The 11,550-nt window shown below is 47.0% G+C and overlaps 1 long non-coding RNA gene across 1 annotated transcript in view; it reads left to right on the top strand.

Moving 5' to 3' along the window:
* Positions 1–1,973: 1,973 nt before the first annotated feature.
* Positions 1,974–11,550, top strand: part of LOC110342490 — a 45,663-nt gene continuing 36,086 nt past the window's right edge. Inside the window, exon 1 of the long non-coding RNA XR_002384579.2 lies at positions 1,974–2,076. This is a non-coding gene — a long non-coding RNA (uncharacterized LOC110342490). The remainder of the gene's footprint in view (positions 2,077–11,550) is intronic.

Below are 11,550 nucleotides of genomic sequence, written 5' to 3'. Positions count from 1 at the left end.
CATTCCTGCCCTTTCCTTGCTGCAGTCACTCTGCTGTGCTCTGTCCTTGCATGGTCTCTCCTGGGGAGTTTGGAAGCACCCCAACTCCCAGCCTGCCTTTCATCTGCATCCCTGTTTTCATTTGCGCCTTGGTTTCCATAAGAGTATGCTTGAGCCTTTGACACCACACAAACTTGCCTTTTCATTGAATGAGCTCTGACCACTGCAGCCTCTAAGATTGGGAGCCTTGGATCATCTTATGGTTTTCCCTTTTCTTTTTCTCTGGTGTTTTCTTCTGAGAGAGTACCAAGCACTCATAACAACTGAGCCATCTCCTAGATCCGTTACTTAGTCTTCACTCTTCTTTATTTTTTGTTCCTGTCAGCAACCTCCAAGTTGGGTTTCAAACCCACCAGGTCTCAAGCTACCCATCTCTCAAACACAGTTCCCTTACACCCTCTCCCCACGTCCCTGAGTCGCATGAAATGGATCCAGGGGTCTGTGCTCCCTTTGACCAGCTACAAAATTATTTTCTGTGGCTGGGGAGTGAGAACTGGAACTCCCTACAAGGCATGCCATCACCAGTGTTGAGTCCACAGAAGAGGCTGAAGCCATGTGACAAACCCAGCCTCAATGCAGAAGCTCAGCATGGCGTCCATTGATGCTCTTGCTGACTCCTACCAAGGTAGGGCAGCCCCTTGTGGCTACACGGTTGGAAGCAGGTGGCCTTCAGTGTATCAGGACTAGGGAAGACCCCTGAAGGGATTTTGCAGGGACAAGTCCCTAGACTGAGCTTCGGAGGAGGGTTGGCGAGAGTGCTTGGAAATTCCCAGGAGAGAGAGGGCTCTGTAGAAGCCCACCAACAGGACCTTCGGAGGGGTCCCCTGAGTGTGGCTGTCCGCAAGGGTCCTCCTGCACAGGTCTTCACCCCTAGCATCAACTTTAAGACTGGAACTTGGTTTCTGGAGGAGAGAGCTAGACACAGATTCTTCTTGAGCCATTACTGGGGACCAATTTAAGAAAAAGAAACCTTTTCAAGAGTTTACTGAAGGAAGATGGAAGACAGACTTATGCTTTGCAAGACAAAGAAGTCTTAAGGAATATGGACCAGGCTTGACAACACAATAACAGCTCCTCCAGACACACACCTACATACACACTCACAGACATGCCCGAAGACCAAACTGTAGAATTAATTCTGCATTCAGAGCTGGCTGTTAGAAATGATGAAGGTTGCAAATGCTGATGCCACCATGAACATGCAGCATGGTAAGTTCCATTTATGAGTAGAGGAAAGGAAGTTGCATACAGAGACTACAGGGAGATACAGACACGGCCTGATTGGATGTAACTCTTGTCTGTCTTATTTGAAAGTTGTTTTGATTGGCTGAGACTGGTCCCACTTGTAGGTTACAAACCGATACAAATAAACCTGGGTTACAATTTGTCAGGTGTGGAGGAAGTTTTAGGCCAAATAAAATACAGCAGGGAGGCAGTTTCAGATTAAAGTCAATGCAACCAATGCAAAATTAATGTAACTTTCACAAATCACTATTTTCCTGCCTTGCTGGAGAAAACAATTTCTAGGTGTCCTGGCCTTGCAGGCCTGGAGGCGAACACAGCATGGCAATTGAGAGTGGATACATTTTGTAACTGGATTTTGCAGTTTCTTCCATGAGCACTTGGGCTGGTTACTGCACCTGCTGTCTCTAATGAGATGAGTTAAATTGGCAACAGAAGTCTTCAAGTAGCCCAGGCTGGCCTCACACCCAGCATGTACCTGGGGATGTTCTTGAACTCGGTGCTGCTTGGTTTTCGTCAAATTAACACAAACCTGGACATAATCAGGAAGAAGAAATGCCAGCCGAGCAACGCTGTCACTGATTGGCCTGTGGAAATGTCTGTGAGAAATCCTCTTGATCGTTGATTGGCGTGGGAAGGCCCAGCCCACTGTGGGTGGTGCTATGCCAGAGCTGGTGGTTGTAGGTTATATAATACAGCCGGCGGAGCAACCCGCAGGGAGCAAGTCAGTAAGCAGCAGCCCTTGATGGCCTCTGCTCCAGTTCCTGCCCTGATGTCTCTGGACGATGATGAACTGTAAGTTGTAAGATGACATAGGTCCTTTGTCCCCCCAAAGTTGCTTTTTGGTCAATGCTTTATCACAGCAGCAGAGATGCAAACTAGGACAAACTTTCTGTTTATTTTTACTTGAAACTTTTTCTGCTTAGATTGTCTCATGTGTATGAATGTTTTGCATGCGTGTGTGTCTGTATCACATGCATACAGTGCCTGAGGAGGCTGAAGAGGTGTTATGAGTGTCTATGGCTGTGAACTATCATGTGGGTGATGGGAACTGAACCTGGGTTCTCTGTAAGAACAAGTGCTCTTAACCTTTCTCCAACCCCATTGTTTTATCATTGTTCTTCTTCTTTATTTATGTATTAGTAGTAGTATTTTATGTGCATTGGTGTTTTGCCTGCATGTATGTCTGGGTGACGTTGTCAGATTCCCTGGAACTGGAGTTTACAGACAGTTGTGAGCTGCCATGTGGGTGCTGGGAATTGAACCCAAGTTCTCTGAGCCAACTCTCAGCCCCCAAACTGTTTATTATTTTTAAGTTTTAAATTTTTAAATAGAAAATTGACCTTGACCTATTTTTTAAAAAGAATTATTTATTTATTATATATACAGTGTTCTGTCTGCATGTATGTCCGCAGGCCAGAAGAGGGCACCAGATCTCATTACAGATGGTTGTGAGCCACCATATGGTTGCTGGGAATTGAACACAGGACCTCTGGATGAGCAGTCAGTGCTCTTAACCTCTGAGCCATCTCTCCAGCCCGACCTATTTTTTTTAATTCATCTTATTTTTTAAGTGTGTGTGTGTGTGTGTGTGATTGCAGGTGAGTTGCAGGTGCCCTCAGAGGCCAGAGGCGTTGGATCTCCTGGAGCTACAAATGATTGTGAGACACCATCGTGGGTGCTAGGAACCAACCCTGGGTCCCCTGAAAGAGCAGTTTGAGCTCTTGGCTGCTGAGTGGTCTCACCAGCTCGACGACACTGAGCTCCTCCTGCTTTAGTCACCTAAGGACACCAGGCCTGTGTCACTAGGCCTAGCCTAAATCCGAACGTCTCAATTTTAATTTTTTGAGAGGTGGTAACCTATAAAAACCAATTTGAACAACTCCAGAATATTACCTTAGGAGAGACATGTTTCTTTCCTATGGCAAAGGAAGATGGGTACTGTGGAGGAGAGGCCTGCCGCTGGGGGTAGTTGGGATAGCAGAGCTTTGCAGGCCTGAGAGGACTGGAGAGTTGTCCCCTCCCTACATCAGCCACCCACACCTGCCAAACCGAAAACCCCTCCAGAAACCATCCTGTGTGAAGTCTGTGTGAAGTAACTGTTTTGAGACCCCCCCAGCTCCTGTCTGTGGCATTTGTCAGATAACTCCAACCAGGGTGCTTCATTTAGGTCTCTAATTTTGTTTCTGTTTTTCGGAAACACTTGGGAAGTCGTGGGGGGGGGTGCAGTGCGGGCGGGGGGGGGTGAGGGGAGGACCCTGCAGTGACCCTGTGCCTGCCTGCTGCCTCTTCCCCTCCTTCTCTCAGACCCCGGGTGATGGGAACAGCATGGAAAGGTACAATTATGAGGCGTGTGCTTGCCGGGTTTGGTTGGCTTTACTCCTGTGTAAAGGCATGGTGAGCCGGGTTGGGGGTGCAGGATTTTGCACCAATCATAAAGAATAAGAACCCGGTGTGCATGCAGTGATGGGGGGTGTGTGTGTTTTAAAAAAAGCATCCGACTGCTGCCATAAAACAAAGGGAGCACGGGCTAAGTGATTTTGCTTCCACGAGCTAGGTTGGAGCACCATGGCGTGGCGAATCTCTACGAGATGTTTACGGTCGTTAACCCAGCTCTTCTTTTCTCCTGTTTATAGTTTTTCTTCTTGTTTAATCTAAGACTTTAATTGGCTTGCCAGCTCACCAACTCACATCTGTTAATATTTTGAAATTACAGTTAGCCTCGGCCAGCTGGGCGTCCAGTGACAGAGAATTTGCAAGCTCAGTGCAATTATGCCTAATTCCAAAGAGCTGCAGCCCGTGGCTGTCTGTCTAGTTCCACTTTTCACGCTCGGTTCTGATCTCACGGCAAGTTATGTAAATCAGCCCGGAGAAGATTTAACTTCGTCAACCCGTGGCTTTGCTTACCCTTTGAGTTTGAATATTAACCGCCACCTATATGTAGGAGACTAGAGAGGGACAAAAGCTCGTTGCCAAGCACCGAGGCTAACAGCCACCACTGCCTTGGCATTGGCAGATCTCAAAGTCAGGGCCAAGGTCATGTTGACTGCAGAAGGTTGCGCTGTGCGCCCACCCCCTCCCCAGGCCTGAGATGATTCTAGAAATGGGCTGCTCTGTTTGACACTTTCAGGAGAGCTTCCATTTCACCAACTAATTATGGAGGTGGAGGGGGGGAAGAGGGACAGAGAGTAGCGGAGGAAGGCAGGGTTATCGCCTTCATCATCAGTACTCTGCATTGTGGCCTCAGCAACCTCGATTCGAATCCGAGTCGCAGCACCAATGTAAGGGTAAAGCGCGAGAGGAAGCCCTTGGTGGGTTCCGAGGCAGGTGAGGTTGACTGAGGCCGGGGGGGGGGTAGGGGGGCAAACACGCCAGGCAGGCGGAGCTTAAGTGAGAAGTTTATTTAGAAAGGGGAGGGAGGGGGAAGGAAAGGCAAAAGAGGTAAGGAGACCCAGAGACACACAGAGAGAGGGTAGAAGAGATGAAGGATGAAGGAGACAAGAAAGGTCCTGTCTGCCCCAGGGGAGGGCAATCAGAAAGAGAGAGTAAGTGGGCGGGGTCTGTCTTTTAAAGGGGTCCTTTGCACCTGCGTGCAGACTATGTACTCCCAGTACCCTGGGCTGACCAGGGTCCTGCCTGAGTGACTTCTGCCAGGTGACAGTGGCAGCCCAGCATAATGCCTGAGTCCTTACAGGTAGTATTTTCTTCCTGGATTCTTGCATTTACCCCAGCTCAGCTTCTTTTTCTTGCCTTCCGGTCCAGAAACTAGGATGAGGTATCCACCCTTCTGGGTGGGGGTGGGAGTGGGGGCTAGGATCGGCTGGAATGCTCAGAGCAGTTAGCAATCTGAGACAAAAGAAAAACTTCTCTAAAGCGCAGAACCAGACCCAGAGCCCAGACTGGGGAGCAGAGGGCGTTACTAGGGCTTCTCTGAGATTGTGCCCATAGTGGACCCCAAACGTTATCTCATGAGGATGCTACACTGGTTTGGGGGGGCAGGAAGAGGGGACTGGGGATTTGTAGGTTTCAAACTGCAATGTGTAAGTGCATCTTGACGAAGATAAATTTCCAGGCATAGACTTCGTTTAGCTTTACAAAACCAGTATTACGTCCTTCATACCAAGACTGACCAGATCTAGAACTGATTCCCACCCCACCCTAGCCCAGCCCAGCCAAATGAGTCAGGAGGAGAGTTCCGTGTTTTTGTTGCTGCTGCCAGCGCAGAAGCACAGTGATTGGCTGAGATGGAGAACTTGACAATTAACGTTAAGCACAGGCAGCTGGCTGCCTTTTGATTAAACCCACCATCAAGAGCTCTGGCAATCTGGAATTCCATGATGGCTGAGGCTTTATTTACGCTTGTAAATACCATTGGCAGGTTGTTCATTCTTTGGAGCCTTTTCCTTTACTTTCACGGTGGTTTTGAGTTTTTTTTTTTTTTTAATTGGCAGAAATCCTTCCAGGTGAAGCAGCCTCTGGTGCCTGCTTCCACCCCTAGTGAACTGTCAGTTAGCTAGGGTGGTGAGCCGTGTGAGCCATGTCACCACCCCACTCGCATCACTTGTTCAGAGGCATTTTCGAGAGCCAAGGGGATTTAACCCCTAAGGCAGCCTGGCTTCCGCAGTGCGGTGGCGCGCTTGGTGGCTTTCAGGCCCCACCTTATGGACAGCAACTGTATTAGAAACTGGAGCTGGTGACGGGCGATATTTCTGGGCCACTGACATTTGATTTCTTATTATAAAATCAAAGGGTAGCGGTGTTGTAGAGTTATATATCACTCAGAAAAAAATCAGAGTTCGGAAAAAAATCAATGGTGAATGTGGAAGTTTTGCTGCCATAAATATGCAGATGGAACCACTGCATGGTATGTGGCCAGGAGGATGGTGTATCCAATTATTGTTGCTAGCATTTGGGGAGTCTCTCTGCGGCTGCCAGATGGTACAGGGGGAACAGGGATCCCTTCTCAGGGGTTTTATAGCCTCCTTAATAAAATACTTTAATAGGGTGCAGGGGAGGTGGCTCGGCTCTTGCAGAGGACCCAGGTTCCATTCCCAGCACCCATCTGGTGGCTCACAACTGTCTGTGACCCCAGTTCTAAGGGGTCTGACACCTTCTTCTACCGCTGTGGGTACCAGGTACAGGAGTGAGGCCTAGACATAGATCCAGGCAAAACACCCCGATGCATAAGATAAAATAGAAGTTTTAAAAGATATTAAAAATTTAAGAACAGATGCCAGAGGAAGTTGAGGGGGTTTTCCTGGAGTTTAAGAAAACGTCCCCCTCCCAGCAGGCAAGCTGTAAATCAGCATCTTCAGAAAGGCAGAGACTTGAGGAGAGAAAAAAACAAAACAAGACACTGGCTAGGGTGGAGGTTAGACACGTGGACAAGCAGCCAGGGCTGTGAGGCAGGCTTTTGAAAAGAAGTAAGGAAGTCCACAATGCCGGAGAAGCCCAGAGTACAGGGAGAGCATCCTTAGGAATGAGGGGGAGAGGGAAGTTATGCTTTTTTTTTTTTGTATAATCTAGCAAGCAGATAGACTTAGCTTCGTGACCACTAGAGGTAGGATTCTGGGAAGGGTCCCACCCATCTCTTCAACATGAGTTAAGGTGAGCCCAGCTTCCTAGGCATGATGTCCCTTTCCTGAGGGTGGTCCCTTGGCTAGGTGATCGGCACAGGCCAACTAGAATGTTAGCCCCTCCCCACATAGAGATTTCCTCCCTGGGACTGGAAGGAGCTTTTATAGGCCTTAACTGCTTATCAGGACAGCATGGCTTTTGTTTGCAGTTCTGGGGTTGAGTTTAGATCCCGGAACGTGCTGCGCAGATGTTCTACCTAATCCCAACCCTGTCATGTGCTCTTGGAAAATGCTAAGGAACTGGGCGTTGCATGTTCCTGACAGAAATACAAAGTGATTCAAGGCACCACGTATGTTAATTAGCCAGGTTAGTCAAGCCACAAAACACACACTCTTTAAAACAGTGTGTCACAGACAGCGGGTACATACATCTTTATACAACAAAGAGGATGACTCCCTCCCCCCTCCAAATGAACCACAAGAATCAAACATACAGAGGAAGGAGAGACGGAACTATTTGATGGTTTGTCTCCTTAGTAGGTCATCAGTAGGCCTGCCTTCCTCAGTTTATACAGAGGAAGGAGAGAAGGAACTGTATGATAGATTGTCTCCTTAGTAGTTGGGTTAGTAGGTCTACTTTCCACAGACCACCATCACCCTGATGCTGTCGTATCTCTCTCAAGAAATTGAGGTCATATTCTGTAGAGAGAAGCCTTTTCCTTGCCAGCCACTTTGGTTTTTCCCCACCAGTCGCCTGGGCTCTGTCGCATTGTAGTCCCCAAATAACACACAAGATGCTATATTAATTATGAAGCTGTTGGCCTTGCTTATTTCCTACTGGCTATCTCTGACTTAAGTATTTATCCCATAACTGCCAATCTAAGTATTTCTCTTACTGGAGAAAAGTTCTGTACATCCTACTTCTCTGGTGGGTTACATTGTGACTCTGCATACTCCTGCCATACAGAGACTGTCTGATCTACTGAAGATTTTGTTACACTAACATTTTCCTTCTCACAGGTCCCCATGAGATTGTCATCGTCCCATCTCAGCAGGAAGTAGTTTTGAGAATTCCACGCCCCCTCTCCCTACTATTGATATTATAGGATAGTTTACACCTGTTAGTGTTAGTTTTCAATTATTTTAGAGTTGGGATTGGAAAGAGGTGTTCAGACTTGGGTGTTTCTTTTAGATAAGTTTAGGTTAGGTTTAGATGGGATAGATATTTGATACATTTTGTTCATTGACACAAGTTAGTTGTTTTAAGTTTAAATATTCTTTTTAGACTAAAAGGGGAATTGTAGGAGGAAACAGTGCTCCACCATTAGCCATGTGACTTATTAGAGGCTCATAGATGAGGTAATAAAAGGGCGGTTTACCGCACCGCTAACCACACCCACTTTAGGCATGACTAAAGATGTATACGGATGTAGTCAGTGAACTACATCACTAGCCAGGCCCACTTTTGGGCATGGCTAGGGGCGTGTATGGAGGAAGGAATAAAAGACTGAACAGTGGAAGTCTCACTCTTTTTCTGGCTTTTGGGCTTCCAGTTCGGCGGCAGAAAATACTTGGCTCATCTGGGTTACTTGTTTGTCTCTTGTGAGTAATTTATACAATAAATACTTACTTATACTTTCAGTAAGTGTGCCGTTTATCATTGGCAGCATCAATATTCATGTATATTTCATGAGTGGCATTGTAACTGTTCCACTTAATCTTTGAATATGTGTATATATGTAGAGGGAAACCTGGTTTAAAAGGTTTTGGTAGCAGTCAAGGTTTCAGGCATCCACTGGGAATCTTGGAACATCTGTCCGTGAGTGGGGTCCATGGCCTGAAGACGATGAAGATTTTATAGTTTCAAGTCACTGAATGTCCCTACAAGCCTCCCAAGTATTGGAGATAAGAAGCCAGAAGCATCTGTGTCTGACTGTCTTTGTATCATAGTGAGGCTGTTTGCCCTAGGTATGGCATGGCCCTCAGTCATCTTTATTAGAGAGGCTATGTATGTGCACAGCGTAACAAGTCTTTCTCTGTCCTGACAGCCAGCTCCCAAATAATGACACGGAGGCTTCTTACTAGTTATGAAAGCTCAGCCTATGGCTTAGGCTTGTTTATAACTAGCTCTTATAACTTAAATTAACCCATTTATACTACTCTACATTCAGTCACGTGGCATTACCTCTCTTCCAACTGGTACCTCCTTTTTCCTTGCCATGTCTCCTGGCATTTCCTCTGCACCTTGATTGTGTCCTCCTACTTCCTCTCTCTGCCAGGAAGTCCCACCTAAACCTTCTGCCTAGCTATTGGCTGTTCAGCTCTTTATTAAACCAACCACAGCAATACATCACACAGTGTACAAAATATCCCATAACAGCACAGGATACCCAGCTTTGCAGTCACAGTGACAGAATAAGCCAGAGGATACAGTGAAAACACTAGGTCTTATTTTCCTCACAGCTCAAAGGGAGGAGGGCTTATTTTGGCTCGGGGGCTAATGGTATGGTCTATCAGCAAGGAAGGTGTGGTGATGGGAGCATAAATCTGCTCGGTATGCCTCTTGGTAGATCAGAGAGCAGTGAATTCCTGGGTGATTCTCTAGTCATGTTGACAATGACAACTAACCATCTCATCAGGTCGCTGGGGTTGGTGTCACACTGCTAGCATTCATTAGTAAAAAGAACTGGTGTCCCTGGGCCTCTACCTGAGAGTCTGGCTATCACTTCTGTCTGTTCTCCCAGCCACACGTGGTCTTGGATGGCGCTAAAATAGATAGGCGGTGGAAGATGGTGGTTGGAGCAGGTGGCACTCCAGTGAAGCTGATTTTGTGTGACTTGTCATCTATGCATGGTTGGGACAATTTAGTGATGAAGGTTTGAGTCATACAATCTCTTAGAAATGGTCCTCCTGCACCCACGCTTCCTTAGTATCCTCCAGAAGTTCCCCGTGTCACCACAGCGGACCTGTCCCATTGGCCTCAGTGTCCTATCTGGAGCAAATGGGCATTTCTTTGTCTTCCAGGAAGAGTAACGCAGCACTCAGTATTCAGATTCTTTCTTGAGAATCCCCAGAGCGTCTAGCTAAAGGAGAAAACAGAAACAACCTTGACATGGGAAATCTAGGGTCCCTTGCTCTCATTCTGCATCTTAAGCAGCAGGTGGGCTGTGCTATCCTCTGGACTTCCTTATGGGACCTGTGCATGCAGTGGACTCCCCAGATTTTATACTGAGTCATGTGCACTCTTTCTCCATCAAACAGACACACTGAGTCCTTCTGTGGAGGACAGACAGACAACCACACATGGTAAGGTTTTCTCACTTTCCTTGAATGCACGCCTTGTCTGTCAGGGCCCATTTCTGTTGTGTTGGATGCATCAGCGCCTAATGGTCTGATTCTCCCAAACACGCCCCTATGGCATTCTTCCTGTATCCATCCACAGCTAGAACGAAATGGAGGGAAAGCCATCTAAAATGCTGGCAGTGGCTTCTTCAGTCCGTCTTCAGCATCTGCTTTAGCTTCATTTTGCTGCTGTGGAAAAAAAAATCCCTAGTGAGAGCAACTTAGGGGAGACAGGGGTTGTTTTCAGAGCAGCTCACAGCCCATCACCGCGGAGAAATCAAGGCAGGAGCTTGAAGAAGCCAGACACATCCACAGTCAAGAGCAGAGAGACGGAGTGCAGGCATGATGTCTGCTTAGCTTACTTTCTCTTTGCTCTTGCACCATCCAGGGCTCAAACCCAGGAACCGGTGAGGTGCCTCCTTTTAGGCCTACTCTTCTCAGATCAATTAACACACAAAAAGGACAGCCTCCCACAGGAAAACTCAGGGGGAACAATGTAGACAACTCCTTACTGAGACTCTTTTCATGCAGCTGTAGACTGTGTCACATTGACAGTTAAAACCAACAGTCACATTTTCCTTTCCGTGTCCCTCGCAGCCAGAAAAGGGTGTTTCTCCTTTGTGCATGCCAGAGCACCCCCCCCCCACCAAGCATCTCCCATTCTTTGTGTAACAGAAATGTAGAATCAGTCTTGCCAAGTCTGGCTCAGACACTCACAGAACTGTCAAAACTATCCTATTTCTAGGGACTCAAAATGAATTTTCCTAGTTGAAGCTGAAAATCAACTCTTTCTTTGCATGCTTTTCTGATGTAATTATTTAAATCCTCTTACAAGAAAATGGAGGCTTTTTATCAGAACGGAGGAGAGCATGTACTTTGAAATGCAAATGGAAAAGAACACCAACACTTTTCAATAAAGTAGACACTGAAGTACAGTGGTAATGAAGACACCATTTTTATTCTGTTATGCTGTTATTGTTAGTCTTAGGAACATAGGCAGCTCTGGATATAAACTTGGGGAGCCAAGCATGTTATCTGTCACGTCCTCCTGGTGGCTGTCCGTGACTCTACAAAACTAATATTGGCTGATGTTTGGTTTTGTGTTAACAATCCCCCCAGAAAAGTAAAATTGGGGGGCTGGAGGATGACTCAGTGGCTGAAGTATTTGCTGCACGAACACAGTACCCAAGTTCGACTCCCTAGCCCCTGGGTGAGAATCTGGGAGTGGCAGCAGTCTCTGTAACCTCAGAGGTGGAAGGCAGGCAGGAAGATCCCATGGAATTGCTAGCCTGCCTGTCCAGCCAATAGGGGAAGCTCCAGGTTGACTGTGAGACCCTGCCTCAAAAAAATA

This window comes from Mesocricetus auratus, unplaced genomic scaffold, assembly GCF_017639785.1.
Source record: "Mesocricetus auratus isolate SY011 unplaced genomic scaffold, BCM_Maur_2.0 Super-Scaffold_100013, whole genome shotgun sequence".
Lineage (NCBI taxonomy): Eukaryota > Metazoa > Chordata > Mammalia > Rodentia > Cricetidae > Mesocricetus > Mesocricetus auratus.
The sequence above is the reverse complement of the archived record's forward strand: the minus strand, read 5'-3'. Positions and strand labels throughout refer to the sequence as shown.